Genomic DNA, 20821 nt, shown 5'->3' on the forward strand with positions numbered 1-20821 from the left:
CATAACCGGTAGAATACTTTAATGATAATACACTGCAACAGCAAAACCATGGCTACCAGAAGGATTCCACATCCATCCCCTCCCCTGCCGCCCCCAGTCTCCCACCCTTCAATTGACGTCATGAATTCCGATAGAATAAAGCCGTGTCCCAACTCGTCAGCCATAGGGGAGCATGGATTCCGGCGGCCAGATTTTGGGGTAGCCAACCAAAAGGGAGCATGCATTGGGACATCCCAAGCCATCTGCTGGGCACGATGACAATGAAAAATAAGAGAAATGTGGAATGATGTGAACAAATGATGAACGAAACCTATCACATTTCACGTTGAGCACATTATTTACGTGGTCAACGTTCTCGTGAAATTGCGTGTCATGTGCAAGTGATTTAAGAGTTTTGTATGTCGGAAAAGAGCATTTTCTCATACTTTGGCGGCCGATGAGAGTGATTACGGAAGCCGCTAACCATCCCTAGTGGAAAAACGTTCAATGATAATTACTTACTATTACATACACGGGGGGCCTCCTTTGGGTTCGGCCGACATACATATCCGGCCGGTATATCTATTTGCCTGAATATAGAAATATATTTTTACCTTCGGCGAAAGCATTGGAAATAAACACTGTTTCGTAAATTGAACTGAATTAGTGAATATTCACTACGCCGGTACCCTATAGATTTGGTTACACGGTTTCTAAACCGATCTCCCACTTCGCCGTAAGCGGTATCATGTTTCACCTTATCGTTGTTTCTTCAGATGGACCTACGATAATAGGGTGGTTTCCTATTATTTTTTTATTGCCTAAATCGAAAGATTATTACTCCTGGAGTACGTATTTCACGCTTTTAGATTTTTAAATGACGATATGTATTTTTCGCGATTAAATGAAAAGTGAAAATTTTCAAGCGCGCGAAAACGCGACGCTTAAGTTTGAATGTCGGGAAGTCTCTCCGCGTGACGTATTTCTGGTTCCCCCTCCCGCCCTGCGAGGTGACCTTGAGGCGAGGCTTAGCGCTGATACGACGCAGGCTGCTAGCGGCTAGCCTAGTACCCTGCTGGCTGGTAGCGCTTGGCTTAAATAAGGATTATTAATAACTTATCAAACGAGGAAAACTTTCCGACCTTAGCCACTTTTAATAAGTGATTGTTAAGACATGTTTCCCTGAGCTCTGCGCCTCATGCATGCAATGGTAACCTCAGACGACGTATAACTCCTATCTTCTCGTATAGAAACTAGGTCCCTGTGACGTCACGTGGAGTGGGATCGCATGGGCGCCAATCTGGCCCTTTTCAAATGAGGATAAAAATGGACCATTGCCATTCGTCTAACCCGGTATTTCTAAAACAAAATAATTTGTATATTATGAATACACTAATGGTGGGTAACGAATCGCAATCAATCCCTTTCGTTTTCTTTGATGAAGGAAACCACCCTATTCGGGAAGTGAAGATACTTTAAATCGTACCAAATGCTTCGTTCAACGATGATTTGGGTAAGTTCAAAACAAGCGAAGTCTCAGCTTGTTTTATGCGAAGCTTAACGTCTGCTATACTAGTGAATATACGATCGTAATATGTAAATGACGTTCACGAGGTTGGATACGGTCATAGTGTAAAAGAAAAAAGATACCTTTCAGAGCGACATGGAGAGGATGTATTTGAACCTTACTATACTTTTAGGTCTGACAGAAACGATAAATAAGCGAGATATTTTCCCGAACGGATAGGTACAGCAATTCGTTTTCCCCTGAACAGTAAAGAAATACAAATAAACACTATATGGGACCCTTTACAATGGGACGGCTTGCGGAGTAGTATGCAGATGTATATTATTACTTCGGCAGCCTCGGAATGATACAGGAATACTAACCTTGAAGCAGAATATCGAGAGGGAGAGATACAGCCTGCTCATAGCAAAGGGCGCGGCGAAGAGGGAGAGGGTGGTTATTCAACCTCTATCTCCTCCCTACATCTCCCCCGCCATCCCCCCACCAGTCCCCACTTCTTCCCCAACTCGATCAAAAATGTCGCACTTCCGATGCAAGCCGAAGTGTCCTCTCGACCCGACCGCCCTGCCCCCCATCGGCGCCCCGCAGAATCAATTTCCGCCCGCCCACCTGCGATGCTCAAGAAGGGCAGGAAAAGGATGACGGGTAATAAGAAGTGGGAAACGGATGCGCCGGAGAGGGGGAAACGGCTCCCCTCCACTCCCCCTCAGATTTCAGATATGTGTGGCGAAAGAGAGGGGATGTAAGGAGGGGGGGGGAGGACCACATCAGTAACACCGATACATAAACGTATGCATGCGCACGTTGGACCGCGACTAAACTAACTCCTAACTGATACGCTAGCTAGACTGCATGCATCAACTATGATCTTCATATCAAGTCAAATTGTTCAATATGGTTAGACAAACCATTTTTGCGCTACATTGACCATTCTGTCTGCTATTTGCTAATATTCCTCCCGTTCCTCTCCCATAGAAATAAAAGCACTGGAAAAAAGTTCAACCGATTCGGGCGTTATATTATAGTGGAAGTTCGACTCATAGAAATAAAATGAATTTGTACTTTTCCGCAAGTATTTAATGCGTACTGTGCGTTTCAACTCACAGAGCCATCCTCTGGCACAAGAGGATGGCTCTGTGATCAAAGATGGCAAGTAAAACGAAACGAAAATGTTTCCTTTCGACCCGGAGGGAAACGAAAACACGATGCCTAGGTTTAGTTTCGTTCCCGCACGAAATTAAATCCACCAAGGAGTTCAGTTTCGACCCGAGACGAAACTTTACTCCCAAGGACGAAACTAAATCAATCACATCTCCGCTGCTCCTAGTTAAGTTTCGATCCCAGAAATTGAGTGGAGGGGGATAAGAGTTTCGACCAATTACGTTTGACATACGTGTAGAGAGGTTAAAAATTCGAAATGAAAAATCGAATCGCCAGTTTGCGATCACCGTTCTCCCGTTTGTGGTAAAAATATGAGTGCCCCATGCATCTAGAGGCGGTAGGACGAACCTCTACTCCCTTCAACATACTTCGAACTCGTTGTGTGGGTCGAAACTAAACTGTTCGAAGGTGCAGCACGTGGTCCGTCCGGTGCGAAACATAATCTGTATTTCGTTTTGTAGAGTAGCAGTTTTGACTCTGATTTCTTTTCGACCCTTAGTTTAGCTCCGCGAGTTTGATTTTTTTCGTTTCGTTTCTCCATTTCGCTCCCGGGAACGAAACTATTGAAATTTTACTGTTTTTGACTTTCGTTTAGTTTCGCTTGCCATCCCTGTCTGTGAGCCGAAATGCACAGTACGCATTAAATACTTGTGAAAAAGTGCAAATTAATTTTATTTCAATACAAATACCACTGGGAATAATTTTTAACGCAGTTTCTGTTGAGTTAAATCTTTGAGGTGCTTCAAACTAAAATAGGCATGCTGATTTCAAAACTGTAGTTTGTTCTCTTCTGCCACGTGACTGTGATGATCTTACTGTGCGATTGTGACTACTCTCGGCTAGATTAAGCGTCAATCACACGAGTCATCGTTGCTCTCCAACTGGCTGACATTAGCATTATCAGTCTGGCACCGGGTGGATGACGCCGAAGTATACCAGCGACAGGTGCATAGTTGTCCAGTTAATGCAGGAGATACTATAGTGAGACGAAGGCACATTCGCTTCTGGGGAAGCTTTGGTGTAGTGGGGGCTTTTTTCGTCAACTCACACGCATCGGTAAGCCATAGCTTTTAATGGATTTCCTACACATTTCCCGTATAGACAGTACATAAGTTAGGATTTCCGTTTATATTCCTTCATTTGAAAAACTTTTTACGACGTATGAGGTAAAAATAGGTTATCCTGGAGCTTAAAAAGTTGACAAGATAAAAACTGAGGTAATTTTCTTATTCAGACTCTAAAGGTTAGTCAAAAACAAGTCACTGATCTAAGACCGCAAAATGGCTGTTCTCCAATGTAATCTATTGGTAATTGTTGAAAAAATGTTCATCCATCAGCTCATGATCACAAAGAGGTAATGGAGGTAGGGAATAGTTAATGAGAATGAAGAGATTGGGCGGGTAGATAAAAGGTTGGATGCTTCTGTAGAAATAATAAGACGAGAATGGACAATGGTCGGCTAGGACCATGAGGAAACAAAGAGTGATTAGGTTTCATGAATATAATCGCTTTTTTGCACGGATACGTCTTCAACAAGCGACTTTTTTATTTTTCCAAGACAACGACGACGAGAGCTTAAAAAGGATGATTCGCTACACGCTCCACTAATCTTCTGAAAACATCGACTTCTTCGGCGTAGGCGGCTCAGGTGTCTACTGAAGAATACAGCTCCTACAAAAGTTTATGTCATAGTGCAGCGTACGATTTTGAGACTAGAAGAGTCTATTTTCCAAAAGCGAGACGTCGCGAGCTGAAGGACGGCACAGGCGGGCTAATATTTAAGATTCTCGTGGCCAACATTGAAATTTTATAGATATTGAACGCAGTGAGGTATTGCAGGACGCCTTTTCCCTTCCATTCTCCTGAGAGCAGACTGCATGTGTGCTCCATTTTCTGCGAAAGGTCGAATCGTTCAATTTATCTCGAAATTATGACTGCTCTACGAATAGACGCACTTCTGGCCACTCCACCTTCAATGTGCCCACTGTCGCCTCTTCCTATCTTAATATCCACGGAAAATCGTAGGGATTTCCTTCTCCATTGTAAAATCTTTCTTTTCCGTAAAAAAAATTAAATTATGGTTTCGCTAGTAGTGGTCCACGTCGTCCTAATGACGGCGTTGGGATTCCCCTATCCCCTCCCTTCCAGTCCTATCCTCGTCCTGGAGTCGGCGCACTTCTTTTACTTATGTTCCTTCCCCTCCACACCCGTCCCCGGGATGACTAGGCGAATAAATCTTGGACTTAGTTTCTGGCCCTGTTGCGTTGTATCCTTCTAACGGCCCAACCTGTGTCCTCGTCCGCTTTCGCCTCTTCCGTCCTTTTCCCTCAATCACACGGCCATATTTCACGCGCAAATCCAGTGATCGTTTCAGCTATCAATACTTTTAAATGACACGGAAAATGATTTCTCTCTCATCTTCATTCTTTTCTCTATCACTCGGTGATTTGAGGCGTCGCCGATTTTTAATGTGTTCTTTATCATAAAGCTCAATAGCATCGCCACAATGCGCGTTTGATGCCGTGCGGTGATTGGCAGATGCCATATTTCAAGTACGCGTACAGCGATGGAAAACGCGACAGCAACAAATGATGGAAATATGGATAGGTGGATGGGACGGTGGTCCCTATCATTGATGCCATCCCTGAAAATGATGACGTAGGAGAGTCATAATTTGATCAGCCATTGACGCCATCCCTCAACTTGTTAGTGAAAAATGATCGTGTGATTAAAGGCTTTACTTCTCCCGCATATTTCAACTCCTCTGTTTTGCGCATCTGAAATATTTTTTGATGCCGACACCAATATTTCTCCCTAGCAACCCTACCATTCTTCTGTTTACATGATCGAGTTCCAAATCAATACACAGCCACGGAGATCCGTGCTGAGCTAACGCACGCGTTCGGCAGTTATCAGAACAGCACGACTACCAAGGAGATGGGGATGACGAGAATTGGAAGAGTTCGGAGGGGGTTGAGGCGACCCCGATGACGGGAGGGGAGGGAAAGGAGGCGCGTGGGATGTCTTTAAAAAGTTTCCGAATTGGTTCCGATAAGAGTTGGATGAGTTTTCGGGGAGCCACACGAGAATGACGGATCAGTTTCAAGTGGGCTTTGCTCTCACTCCAACATCCCCCCCCCCTTTCCCTCCAGAGGACCCACCCTCCTCCGAGCATGAGATGCTCATGTTTTTAAATCCATCGCTTCTCGGATGGGGCCGCTGTTGTTTCACATATGAGATTTAAGGCAAAATTCAGAATATATTCCAACTGACATACTTGACTGTGCATTTTCTAAATTTAGATTTCGAACTCGTTCATGAGTGTCACTTATGTCTTCGAGGGATTTATCACTTACCCTTAAAATGCATCATCGCATCAGATTTAGCCCGAACCGTACTCTACCAAACAACTACCTTAAAGGGAGACATTTCGGAGGAAGGTAATCTAGGAGGTGGGGGAAAACAAAAATTCGAAAGCGTATTAAATAACGTAACATGATACGCTACAAATGGATAAAAGCAGTGCAATAAGAGTAGCAATGCGGTCCAATACTCGCAAGAAATGCATTTACAAAAGACATACAGACCAACCCTGAAATCCGGCCTTGCGGCACGTCCAATAATCCGGCGTTTCGTGCTCACTACTTCTCATCGGCTAAAAAATTTCAATATTCTTAAATGAAAAATTTTTGAATGAATCGTAAGCATTGTTCCGTAATTTGATGTTTAATTTTGCATCTGTTCTATTCATATCATATCTGTATGTAGCTTTGGAGACGCATCCCACTGTATCGGGAAAGGAAAGCGAAGTAATGCAAGGAAATAAGATGGGCGGGTACACGAGGAAAGTACATTTATAGAGTAAGCTCGATCAGTTATGAAATCGGATTTTTATCCAATATTTATAACGTATTACCAAGTATTTTATCGAATTGCATCTGTTTACTGTTCGATTTCCCGTAATCCGGTGTTTTCGATAATCCAGCAACGTCGATGTTGTATAAGTGTCGGGGTAATGACAAGGGGAGACCACGTACCTTGCTCCGCCTTTTTCAATGCCGTATTTTCTATGGCATTTGGAATGGCGAACACATTTCTGAACTGATAGTGGTTCCATTGAATGGGCCTTATTTTGGCTGTAATTAATTAATTTTCGAGCTGTATTTTTAACAATCGATATATAATCCCAGCATAACACTACACCATATGTATGGATCCGTTGGTATAGCGGTTAGCGTTTCCGGCTCTCATCCAGGGGACCAAGGCTCGAGGCTTCGTCACGGTAGTATATTTTGTAGTCTTCATTTTGACCGTGCGGCGACATGTATTTCACTAACAAATTAAATTGCAGAAACATAGGCGTGAGAAAATTTTTTTATCATCATAATGGCGACTAGGTATTTAAGCAGTGTCATTACGGACGCGGAGATATGACGCCTACACTAGCAAGGGTTTGTGTGCGCTAAAATGTTCACTTTTGTATTACTTATACTGATCAACTTCCATATTAAAAATGAAAAACTTTTCTTGCTAAAGCACATGCCATTAAGGCTCGCGGCGAGCAGCAATGTGCGTGCAGATGTTATAAATAAGAGCACAAAACAAATACAAATTGCCATATCTCTCTAACACTTGTAATTCACATTACTCCAAAGTTTGCTTCAAGTACCTACATACTACAAAAGCCATTCCGAAACATTAGTTCCATTAACAAATAGGATGGAATAAAGGATGATTATTTAAAATCAACAATTACACCAAATGTGTCTTGCGCTAGCAGCTACCCAAAATCTTCCACAGCCCTCCAGCATAATAACAAGAAGATCACCTAAAAATGTAATTTCTTCGAAAAAAAGCCACTTTCATTGCCCACCGTTAATCTCTCCGCATGTTTTTGAGGATGGTAACAAGTTCCAATTTCTCCATGTTTCCGGTGCAACCGCGTCGGTTTGTTGGTGATGAGTTGGAGACATCACCAACAAACCGACGCGGTTGCACCGGAAACATGGAGAAATTGGAACCTGAACACCGCGGAAATCTACGTAGTCACAGATGGTAACAAGTGTAGTGTTCATATTTCCGCATTCGAAATGACATTGCTTAAATACATAATCGCCGTTGTGATGATAAAAAAAATTCTCACGCTTATGTTTGCTGCAATTAAAATTTGTGAAATACATGTCGCCGCACGATCAAAATGAAGACTATAAAATATACCGCCGCGACGAAGCCTCGAACCCTCGAACCGAAAAATGTTTAAATTAACTGTGGTTAAATATGAGATGGATTCAATGCGATACCCCCAAATCAAAGCAACAATCAAAACAATGGATGCACCAAAAATCACCAAGCAACCAAGGAAATTCAGGCGATCCATCAACAATCGAAAGGTTACTCCGTGTCAGGTTTCCCTGGTTACCCTATTACTCGGTCTTCACTGTGTTTGAGACAATAAAGGTGTGTTGTCATGCCGCAGGGGTCAACGATAAATGCAGCTGCTCAGTGTGAAACATAACATCGACAGCGCAGAACCATTCAAATCAAAAGAAGAGACATGCTGATTTCTGGTAGAGTTCTAATCCATGACAACGTCCGTCCTCTAAGCACTGGTGCAAAAATTGCTCATTGATAAATTTCAATGGGACATTTTTGAACACCTGCCGTGCAATCCCGACCTAGCGCCGACTGACTTCCACCTCTTTGCTGGAATGAGATTATGGGTTGGAGGGAAGTGTTTTTAAACGCACGAGGGCCTTTAGGACAGAGGTAAAAGTCATCGAAAGTGAATGGCGACAATATTTTGTGAGGACAATATTTGTGTACCATATAGCTATTTCACAAGCAAAGTCGAAAAGTAACCAAAATTGCACTTAATGTTTAGCAATGAAATAATTTTAAATCAATCACTTTGTCTTCCATTTATGACCCAACTATAATGCTTGAAAAAACAGTCCTCGTATACTAATGTTTTTAGATGAGGGAGATGCTAAAATGACTCCTCCCTTCTCTCTCAAAATCTGACGAGATATCATTACACTGCTCCCATCCCAAGCAGCAGTTAATATCCATACAATGTCCATTTAATGTTATAAAATAACCTCCTTAATATCCATAATACATCCAGCACATTTGTATAACCTTGTACGGATATCCAGAGAATATCCAAAGTTCCCACTTTAAGATATTCTATAAATATCCATTGCTAACGTCTTTATAACATTATTCCACAATTACACGGATATCTATAAAATATCCATGGAAAACCAAAAACCACCCCCACCTATTCTTTATCATATCAAAATTCAAATCTGCTTCTATACACTGTATCGTCCCCTATTGTACTAAAATTATTGCTGGAAGCAGCCTTTAGCCTGAATCATCATTATAAATCATAAGCTAACCAAATTGACATTTGATCCACCAAGATACTTCACTAAGGCAGAGCATTTTAAACCCAACTTTAAGATCCTGACATTGTAAAATTCAAGCTACTCCTCAGAATAAAAATTCTCACAATAAATGAATTAAATATTGCTGATTGGAAAGAATGACAGATTTGCTAGTAGGAGCTTACAATAATGATTCAGTTTGGAATTCTGTCTCCTAAGTTTTTATCTATTCCACATTTATGACAAATAAAATCCCTCCCTCACGTATTTGGAATCACGGTCAGAAGGAAAACATGTTAGACTAAGTTTTCACGGAAATCAGGGACCAGAAAGCTGCACGAAGGCATTAAATTATTAGAATCATTTGTTCATAAGCCACGAAATGGGGGCACATTACTATAATTTGTTATTCCTTAACCACATTTTTTTGTGTCAATGGAATTATTTGCCTCGCATTCCTTAAATTCTCTATGAACTGTGTTATCCTAGCAAGACATTTGTACTTCACTTTTAATCAATTTATTCTGCGCTCGCCTACCCAACATATTAAATGATTTCCTTTTGAGCGCCATTTCATATGCTAGTTTGCGTTAGCCGCAAGACAGTAATAAGAAAACAGTACGCAGCATGCAGTAATCATGGCACGCCACATAAACATGTTATTATGAAATAATGCACTTACCGTAAGTGAAATGCCGGTTTATAGTTGCACAGCTTGCTGCTTCGCAAATTCCAACTTCGCTTCTAAATTATGAATTCGCGGATTCCACTCGATTCCTTTAGGAAAATACTCACACGACTCTCTAATCAAACGTTTAACGTGCTCAACAAACTTCCGTCACTAGGCGACCAGCCCGTCACCGCTGCTATTTACGTCTCGCACTTCCGTTTCGAGAATGCCACCAGTTAGCCCCAAAATCACCATTCGGCGGAAATATTATATGAATATTTCCTGGATTTTTTTCATGGATATTGCTGCGGAATATCCATAAAATATCCAGGGAATGTCACAGGTTGGATGTAAAGACATTTGGATATTTTCAACCTTTTTTGAATATCTATGCAACATTTTCTGCTACTCGGGATGTGAGAGTTCGGTGTGGTAATTCGGTGTTGGATAGAATCACACTTCGCAAATGAATTTAACGCCACGCACATAAGACAGAAACAAGCACGGCGAATGGGTCTACATTGTGCTCGGGTCAATCTCGTTAAAACAAGATAACGAAGGTCCGCGACATGTTCAAGGATGTCGGGCTGAATCAGGGCGACGAGTCGTACGGTGGGTGAAAATAGAAAAAAGCTGGCCAAAACCTTTAAAACCGTTTTTCTTAGTAATTGTCTGTGGATGCATCTTAAACATACTAGGATACTCATTTGAGGAGATTTAGGGTAAAAGATAACGATGGATTACAATGAGAGCTAATGATATGAAAAGACATGCGCGTCACTCACAGCCAAAGGGCGAGATTAAATATTTTTAAAGCCGAAAATGTGGTGTAAAGATCCAATTTCTTCACTCTTTTCAAGAATATCAGCTGATATGTTAGACATAATAGCTAATGGTCAATTCCGAATTGTTATGTGGTCTTGGAAATTGAATTTTTACTCGTTGTAGCCTCCTAGTAGAGAAATATATTTTGTTGCATATATAGAGAAAGAGTAAAATAACATTAGTGGACTAAAATTATCAAAAGTGTGCATGCTTTAAGAGCTAAGAAAAATTCGATGCAACAAACTGGATCCAAAATATCCACAGCGACATCCTTGTGTGTCACTGTGAACCGTTTAGTCCTCGCCCGCTGACCGGAAGGCCACGGCTTCGAATCCCGTCATGCTACGGGTTTCCTTCACACGGGGCGTAAAACTGTACGTCGGCTGTTTCAATGGTGGAGAGCAAGAATAAGTACTAATTTCACCGCTGCAATGAAGACCTATACATACATAATATTACCACGCATGCGACGCTGAAGGGAGGCGAGAATCGGCTGACCTAATCGTGCTTTATCTTGAAATAAAAACGAAGGAAGAGGTACTTCTAGTTTTAAGAATACGCCGCTAGAATATTCCCTTCGGTCGAGGACTCTTAGACTTCAATTTACTTTGTGGAGTTAATATGTTAGATAAAGAAAAGATAAAAAAAAGATATCCTTAATATATGGAAGGATTACTTTAGCAACCTCCTTAATGCGGGCAGGATCCCAGCAGAAGAAGAAGATGAATTATATATATATCCTCAAATACAGATCCAAGATCCATCTGAGGAGGAAGTATGCAACGTGATAAAAGCTCTAAAAAACCACAAAGCTCCTGGAGAGGATGGTATACCAGCAGAATTCCTCAAGGCCGGGGAAAATGCTCTCTTAAGAAAGCTGCATGCACTAATAGTGAAAATATGGAACGAGGAAAAAATACCAAAAGAATGGAACCTCTCTATAATAGTCCCGCTGCATAAAAAAGGAGACAGGTTAGTATGCAGCAATTATCGGGGAATATCTTTAATAAACACGGCTTACAAAGTACTGTCCAAAATACTGTATAACAGAATACAGGAATACTCGGAAGAAATTATAGGAGAGCACCAGACAGGTTTTAGAAAACAAATGTCTACGATTGATCAAATTTTTATCATTAAACAAATCTTATCAAAGTATTGGGAGTTCAATAGAGATGCGCACCTCCTCTTTATTGATTTTAAGAAGGCGTACGACAGTATCAACAGAAACCAAATGTGGAAATATCTCAGGAGAATGGGAATCCCAAACAAACTAGTCAAACTGGCTCAGATATGTACAGAAAACTCAAGTTGCAAAGTACAGATAAATAATGAATTTTCAGAAGGTTTTGATGTAGTCACGGGGGTACGACAAGGAGATGCACTCTCACCATTGCTTTTCAACCTGTCATTAGAAAATGCACTTAAAGCCGTAAAGGAGCAACAACCGGGGATTGAAGTCGGCAAAAAGATAAACCTGCTAGCCTTTGCAGATGACGTGACCTTATTGGCGGAGGATGCAAATGGGTTAAAAACTCTTGCAGAGTCTCTGATAAAAGAAACCAAAAAAGTAGGATTAGAAATTAGCGAAGAAAAAACAAAATACTTAATTGTTGGTCGACACGCAGAAAATATAGAAGCAGAGACTTTAAAAGTCCAAAATTATACCTTTGAAAGGATAACAAATTTTAAATACTTAGGAGTAACCATAGAACAGGAAAATAAAGAGGAGGTAGAGATAAATGCAAGGTTACTTCTCGGGAACAACTGTTATTGGGCTCTTAAATCATTGCTAAAATGTAAACTTCTGTCAAGAAAAACTAAATCAAAACTGTACAAGACAATAATACAACCAGTAATACTCTACGGATCCGAAACCTGGAGTTTAACAAAAAACCAGGAGAGGAAATTGATAGTTTTTGAAAATAAGATCCTCAGAACAATATATGGTCCTATTAATGAAGATGAAGTATGGAGGATCAGAACCAACAAAGAGCTCAGAGAATTATATACAGATCCGGATATAATAGCGCAAATAAAAAGCAGGAGATTAAGATGGGCCGGTCATGTAAAGAGGAGAAAAGATGAGTCCATGCTAAGAGTGGTATCTGAAAATCAACCCCGAGGAAAACGTCCGCTTGGGCGACCCCGACTAAGATGGCAGGACCAAGTGAAAAGGGACTTAGGGAAGATGAGAGCAGATGCAGAATGGATGACGGATAGAAATAGATGGCGACATGTTGTTGGTGAGGCCAAAAACCTCCTGAGGTTTGAGTGGCCACATAGGTAAGGTAAGGTAATATGTTAGAAGCGGCAAGCAGCGATGGCTACTTGTACCATTAGTATAACTAATTTTTTAGCGAAAAATGGCCATGCTTCAATGTACCACAAATTTATTAAATATGTCCACATTCTGAAATAATCCATCTAAAAATAGAATATATCATAATAGCATTAAATAAATGTAATTGTCAATACAACTGTTAAGATTTCATTTATCATAAGCAGATGACTCCACAAAATACTCGGCCAAGTTTCCCAAAATCAGCACAAAGCCCGTCATCACATTTAACGACTGTAATAGCATATCTCCAATTCACGGTTCTCTGTACACTTCTATACAATGCGTAAATGCGTCACACGGTTTTTCCTGGGAGATAGAGGTGCCCATACAGTGGTCGATCACTCAGACGCAAAGTTGCAAATCAGTAAAATAAATCGGAGAAGATGGAAGGAAAAAATAAGTTAGGACGATGAAGTGGTATTCCTCATGCAGCCATTTTCTCAAGGTCAACAAAACAAAAAGACGCGAAAGTTACCACTGCCCACTTTTCATACGCCGGGGACGTCATTACCGTTCCGGTTCATTAACTCGTTCAGGGAGAACCGTATTTTTAGGTAAGATATCGCTCACTACAGTGTAAACAAGAACGAACCATTCGAGAACGATTATAAAAAATAAGTTAGGACGATGAAGTGGTATTCCTCATTCAGCCATTTTCTCAAAGTCAACAAATTAAAAAGACGCGAAAGTTACCACTGCCCACTTTTCATACGTCAGGGACGTCATTACCGTTCCGGTTCATTAACTCGTTCAGGAAGAACCGCATTTTTAGGTAATAAATCGCTCACTACAGTGTAAACAAGAACGAACCATTCGAGGACGATGCGCGGGTCCCAGGAGTGGACACTCAGCCGGAGCAAGTTACGTCATCAACTTATCTGCGAGGGGATGAAAGCCGTCGATATATCGCTTCAAGTAACTGGAGAAGAAGACGATAAATAAATAAAACGGACAAATACGTGCCCTTTTACTTTTCAAACTCTTCCGCAATCGGCAATGTTGTCCAGGCTTTGTTTACTATTTGTTAATTGTTTTATTTGACATTATGATTACTTTATCATTGATCAAGGGATGTTTTTGGACTGTATTAAATAAATAAATAAAATCAAATTGGCGAATGAGCCCACTCGTCTATGGATGAGAATGGCGAAGTTTAAGCTCAAAGTGCTAAAACGCGATGCTTATTAAATGCGCACCTACACACCAGAATTGGGATGACTGAATAAATTTAATTATGGTTAAATTTTCAGGAGCTAAAAATACTCGTGTCTTTCCCGGTGAGAAAACAATTGGTTCCGGTAAGAAACGGTCCCAAATTGCCCGCTCTTGCGATTGCTATTTTCCCACTGATGCTGTTATTATAATAACTAGCAACATTACCAAACTACCACTGCTCACCAGCAGCGCCTAAGTTTCCATTAGAGTCTAAATTAAAATCTTGTTCGACTATGGAGGAGTGACATAGAGAGTAATCTTCGTGGTGTTGTTAAAGGAAAGGACCGCGCAAGCGAATGAAGTCACCACAGTGGCCAATCAAGAGAGGTTATAAATAGAATCGGCGAAGGTCCGCAAGCATACTATATGACACAGGACGAGATGGCGAGGCGAATTTCAATCTCATGCCAGTATATCTCCGAGGATAACTTTTCCAACGTGTCATCGAAATCACAATCAACAGTGGGTAGGTAGATGAATCAAGATAACATGCTTAAAAGGTTCGCGGTCCATGCTGATCCCCACCGAAGTTCCTTTTTGGGTTAATTCCTAAACTATCGGGGAAAAAACGTTGAGCACTTAACACTTGACGCGGGAATTTACCTGAAAAGGAACTTCGCTAAAGCCAAAATAGATTTTTCAAAACTAAAAAGAAATCGCAGGTGATCGATTCAGTAGGATAAAGAATGCAAAGTACCCATTCGAGTATTCCTTCCACATTCGGAGGAAAAAATAAACGAAGTGAGGTGCACAAAGTAATCAATTCAAACGCATGATTCACAAAACTATGACAAAGCGGGAAGTTTCCAAATGAAAAAAAAACAAATTGAGGGCAATATTGTGAATTCTAACCCAACAATAACAAGAGAAAAGTAAATCAAACAAAATCCATGGGTGCCGGGTAGAATATGCAAGAAATAACGCTCACAAGTTACTTAATGCGCGAACAAGGGGTTGCACCAAACACCTTAAAGTATAGCGCAGTGCATTTTGGCATTCATTCATCCCCGTCTAGTACTCTGGCAAGATGGTTCACAAGGCAATACGGAAAACAAGTGACACAGAACACTGAGTGTATTTGCAAAATTGCACCTCCAGATGTGGTCTACCGGTATAATCACTACACAAGAGAAACGAAAACAATAGCATTCAGCTGGGTATTCTGCCCCCCGCCAAACCAATTGCCTTTCAATCTCTAGAAATCTCTCTAGAAATATGGAGCACAGCTGTTATACCAGGTGGATTTGTAAAAATTTGCCACGATAAACATCAACGTCTCCGAATCATTGGGTGAGATACGTTGGGAGTATCTTCCGAGGTAATGCAAAAAGGTAAGTTTTGGATAAGGTGGACTTCACATATAAAACGGTAACTTTATTTTCTTATACATATTTATCCCTATAAAAATACATCGCATTCCCAGGATATTGCTGAAGGACAAATACCATTTTCAGGAGCAACATCTTAGTATTCGCAATTCCAAATTACAACGTTATTATGAAGTTGGTTTCTCGACTGTTTTTTTTTCCTTTAACTCACAAATTTTCACAACAAATGATAATACAGTATCGGGCTATTTCTAATTCTTCAGAGGCAATATAAGCCGCCATTTTCAAAATTTAACATTGGTATAAATTGCTCCACTGCGATATAAATTTGAACGATTTGCGATAATTCAAAACTTTCCGTCCAACCGGTGCTGAGCTGAGGTAAACAATCGAGTTCATTCAATATAACAATAAATTATAAATTCATCCAAAATAACATGAGCATACTTAAACTACAAAGATAAAATATTATAATAAATTATAAAACTAACTTTAAAATCAACTTTTTTATTATACTTCAAAAGAAGAAAGAAAAACATTATGTCTCGGCCAAAGCTCCCACGTTTAAAGTTTAAAGATAAAAGAAAACATGTTCAACCAAAAACATGGTGCACATTGATTTCAACAACTTAAATAAAATAATATCCCTGTACATATTCATTAGAATACTATTACTAAAATCTCAAATATTTGATGATGAAATTATATCATTCCAAAGCCAAATGTAAAGCGAAAAATCTAAACGTGGGACCTTGGGTCAAGGCAAGGTGGTTTATTTTCTTCCTTTTAGTTCAAAGAAAATAAAAACGTGAGTTTTCAAAGTAGTTTTTTTATTTATTAAGGTAATAAAGACGAAAGATGAGTATGAAGGGTATTTGCCATGGCAAACGGTAAATTGATACAATTTTTTACACAACACAAAGAGCTTTTATTATTTTTATAACAAACAGAATAACTCCAAAAACTTAAATTTATCACTAGTTTTACTTTCTTCGATCATCATTATATATTAGTAGATTCTATTAATTTTATTACAGCAAACTCTCCCGCGAATCCATAACACATTTTATCAGTATGATATTTCCTTCCGTTATTTCAGGAAGAAAACTAAGTTGATGTCCAAATTGTTAAATTCAACTTTCACATAGTTGAGCCTGGTATATAGTATTGGATGAGTTGAACTTATAATTTGAAATACGCCATTGCAACTTGAACTTCGGTATATTTCATCACAGTTTTACAAAATAGGAAAAATCACGATTGCAACAATAATGGAACAGAAAGAAACAATATCATCGCCACTTTCATTCACTGTTTATATATGTACAGCAAATCAATAGCTGCAAAAGCCATCCATGTACACGACAAAACTCTTGTTGATACTTATTCAGTTATAATTCAAGATTAATGCAAACGATTTTTCCTCAAAGTGGAATTTTCACACATTGTTTACACTTGCGAGTGACTCCGTAAATGTACGCCGCTATTTATCTTTTCCTTGAAGATTTGCAACACAAGTCTCACAGTATCCCTAAAGATACTGGTTGCTTCAAGTATATCTTATTAAATATCATCATGTGGTATTTTTTGGGAATACGGGAACAAAATTAAAAAGATTACCTATAATCATGCAGTATCTTGGAAACCAACTCTAAGTAAACAACTTTGAGGTAGCTTCCAAGATACAGCATTAATGTGGATTCAGAAGGTTCAGCAATCGTAACAGTTGCATTCGGTACCCGAGCAATCATTCAAAACCATCATACCAAAATCATACATCACCCTAGTAAACCAAAATGGCTGAAAGCTACTGAAGAGCAAACCCGATGGGTGGCCTGGGAGAATGTAGCACCTGAAGTCATGAGGGATGGGCCAAAATATGGATCAACAGGTTAAAAAATTCGCAATGGGAAAAACTGAGGGATCATCTTAAAATTCTTGTCCATGTTCCAATCGACTGAAAGTGGATCAATCATTTCAGAATCACACATAATTCGTCTTCAGGGCCAATAGCTGAGTTTGCTATCATGGAACTGATGCCTAGAATTAAAGAAAGGCCATCCACCCAGAATTCACCAGAGAAACTGAATTCTCCGTAAAATGTCACAGCTACAAGAATTTTACAATTGAACTCATCGCCAACCACTATAATAGTATTTTCCGTTGATATATAAACCATCTTACATTAATGTTTGATTGAGGGACTATAGATTTAGGACCGGAGTATGTACCCATACCTCCAGTCCAGAAAAGGTCGTAAAAACATTTACAAATACTAGCCAAAAATTTAGAGGGATGGAAGTTGTACATTAAAAAAGTAAGAAATAGTTTCAATTTGGTTGTGAAGATTTTACGCTATGGATATTGAACACCAGCTATTTAACTTTGAGCCGCTGAGACTGAGTTCCCCTTTGAATAATGGAGGAAAAAATCACCGATTGAACAAGATCTTATGACGCCCTAAACTTTTGATAACGACCTCATTTCGAGTATTCTCCCTTAGGCATATGAGTCTCCTACTTTTCTGCTGGGACAAATTTAAAAAAAAATTGCATCAACGAGTCAAGGAGTATTATGAGACTTGACCTTGAAATTTAGACATTAAAAGGATTAATTGAGGGAAAATTTTCCGTGGCTCTTGTCATCATTACAGGTCTGAAATCCTAATATTTGTTTGCCGCAGCTCACATCTCAATACTCTAATCAGCTAATCTTTTCGCATCGATGTATTTATTCTCTTTCAAATTCTTCTTTACCAGTCCAATATATTTCATTCAATTTTTTCCTTTTCCGTCCTTCCTTCTACTTATCCCTCGATTATTGCCTTCTTGGCACCATCGTATCTCAAGATATGGACGATTATGTTGTTTCGTCTTCTTATTAAGATTTTCACGAGGATTCTCATCTTTCCTATTCTTCATAGGACTTCCTCATAACTTTCTCATTCGATCCATTTGATACTCATCACTTTTCTGTAGCATAACATTTAGAAAGCCTCCACCCTATAGAAAAGCATCCAAGTCCTATCACTCTATCAAAAAAAGCGATAACATCAATATCCCTCCGTCAAGCAATTGGATATTTTAATGTCTTCACCAAGAGTGCCTACCTTATAATTATATGCCCCCGTAGAAAAAAACATTGCATTCTGCTATAATGTACGAGCCAAACCCGGTAGACCTTGTCCTAAATATGAATGATTCTTCATATCAGTGTATGTATATGTTCATTCGTTGAAATTCCATTTACTTTACAGGCGTTACTGTGACACATTCATAAAAATTGAGAAAATTATACAAACACACACACATTCAATGGGACAGTAATAAGTAAAATATTGAACGTTTCAACAGTTTCATCCACCCACCAGTCAGGCGAAGACAGTACATTCTGCTGTCTTTGAAGACAGTGTACTCTCCGTCCACTGTCTTCGGCTGACGACGGAGGATGGATAAAGCCGCCATAAAGTTCCTTATTTTACTTGTTAGCATTCCTTTTTTTGTTTTCCTGTGTTTCTATAATTTTCTAAAGCTACATTAACGTGTTATGTGTTACGTTAACATACTAATCGAAAAAAATTAACGTTCGAGTCCAGCAATCGACGCGATACGAATGGAAATGGTGTTACATTTCAAACTCAATCGCCAATGACTAGCCTATCATTAATCATAACCACAGTCATATATTATCATAACTGGTAGCAATGGAAATATTTGCCTGTTAATTTTTTTAAGAAATTGTTTGTGAGATTATTTAGAACGTTAATTTACCAAAATACTAAGCACAAAATAAAACGGAATTATGTAAATACTTCATTAATCAACCCATTCGATGGTGAAATTACATCCTCCTATCTTCATCGATATTACTTTTGAGAATCAAAACATGAAACCGCTGCAGTGAAACGAATGCTTCACTTATGGACCAACAGGGCACATGCCCAAGGGGGGCCTTTAGCGACAGTGACAACAAATTAAACAGGACATAAACCTTCCCCTTGAAAAAATACATTAATGAGCCATCTTCCATGGTGATCGGTGAAGCGATATCATAGTCTTTGTGAACATAATAGCGCTGTCATTAAATCAAGCGGGTCGGGTGCAATTGAAATCGCCCTGTCGCCATATACTAGGAAAATTAATTGAGCTCCTACAAAGCAGGACAGGATTTAACAATCCGCAGGCGAACCTGCCATACGGGTGACACAGCCCTCAGGGCTATATGGGAGGGAGGACAGGGTCCCTGTGTTGTGGTGGCCTGCAATGCTAGAATTCTCCCCTGCTATGCAAATGGTTCTGCAACATGAAGTTGACTATACTCACCGTTTTTGCGTCGAGGCCTTGACTGCTTGCGTCGATCCCCGCGTCCGCCGCCGCTCAGGGTCGGCGCCACCGCCGCAGCAGAGGCCATGGGGGCGTGGTGGCCGGCCAGGGAGCCCTCATCGGGCGAACCATCCGCCCAGCTCTCTCCTATATCCCACGGCGTGCACTCCGCGGCTCACACAAACAAACAAACAACACCATACACGACTGAACGAGATGGACGTATATTAAATCCACAACGACGCCGAATCACAAAGCCTTCACTGCGTGGGCCGATGTTTCAAAAACAAACGAAAAACAAAACAGCATCGAACGGAGATCTGCGAGTTCACATCACGTGAAAAAAAATCACGATGTCACGACAAGCCACATCGGCATCCAAGTTCGGCTCCGGACGCACGGGGGCGGCAGATCCAAGGAAAGGATGCGTCGTCGCGCTGGAAACGGCGCCGGTCCGTCGTTCCAATGAAGTCGTCGCATCGACCGGGTTCGATGCCCGGGAGGAAGCGAAGAGGAACTCCGAGGAGAGGCGATAATAAATGCGTGGTTCGGTTGCAAGACCACGCCCCCTTCCAGTCGAGGGCGATGAAGATTATGAAGGGGATGGAGGAAGGGGGATTGATTGGGGTGGGGGGAGGGGCGAGGCGGAGGGCGGGCAGTGATGGTGGTGGCGTACAGGGGAAGACGAAGGCGAGGAAGAGTAAGAAGAAGGAGGAGGAGGAGAGAGGAAGGAGGAGAAGAAAGAGAGAGAAGATGGAGACACGCAGGCACCATGGGAAGGCGCCACGGATGGCCGCCCTCTGTGCACCGAATGCAATTGCAACGCAATGCAATGGGACGAAGGTGTCGCCAGCAAGAGGAGGAGAGGGAGAGTCCTTTGACGTCTATTGGAGGCGGATGAGTGGGATCCTATCGAAACTGCTCCATCAAATCGTCCTCCAAGACATGCACAGGGGGGAGGGGGGACCCTGGGGCCCTGATAATTAAGGCGAGCGATAGGCCAAGACGAAGAAGAGGAGGAAGAAAAAGGTCTAAGCGAGGGTATATCCACGGACCGTGC

Source organism: Ischnura elegans, chromosome 1, assembly GCF_921293095.1.
Source record: "Ischnura elegans chromosome 1, ioIscEleg1.1, whole genome shotgun sequence".
Classification (NCBI taxonomy): Eukaryota; Metazoa; Arthropoda; class Insecta; order Odonata; family Coenagrionidae; genus Ischnura; species Ischnura elegans.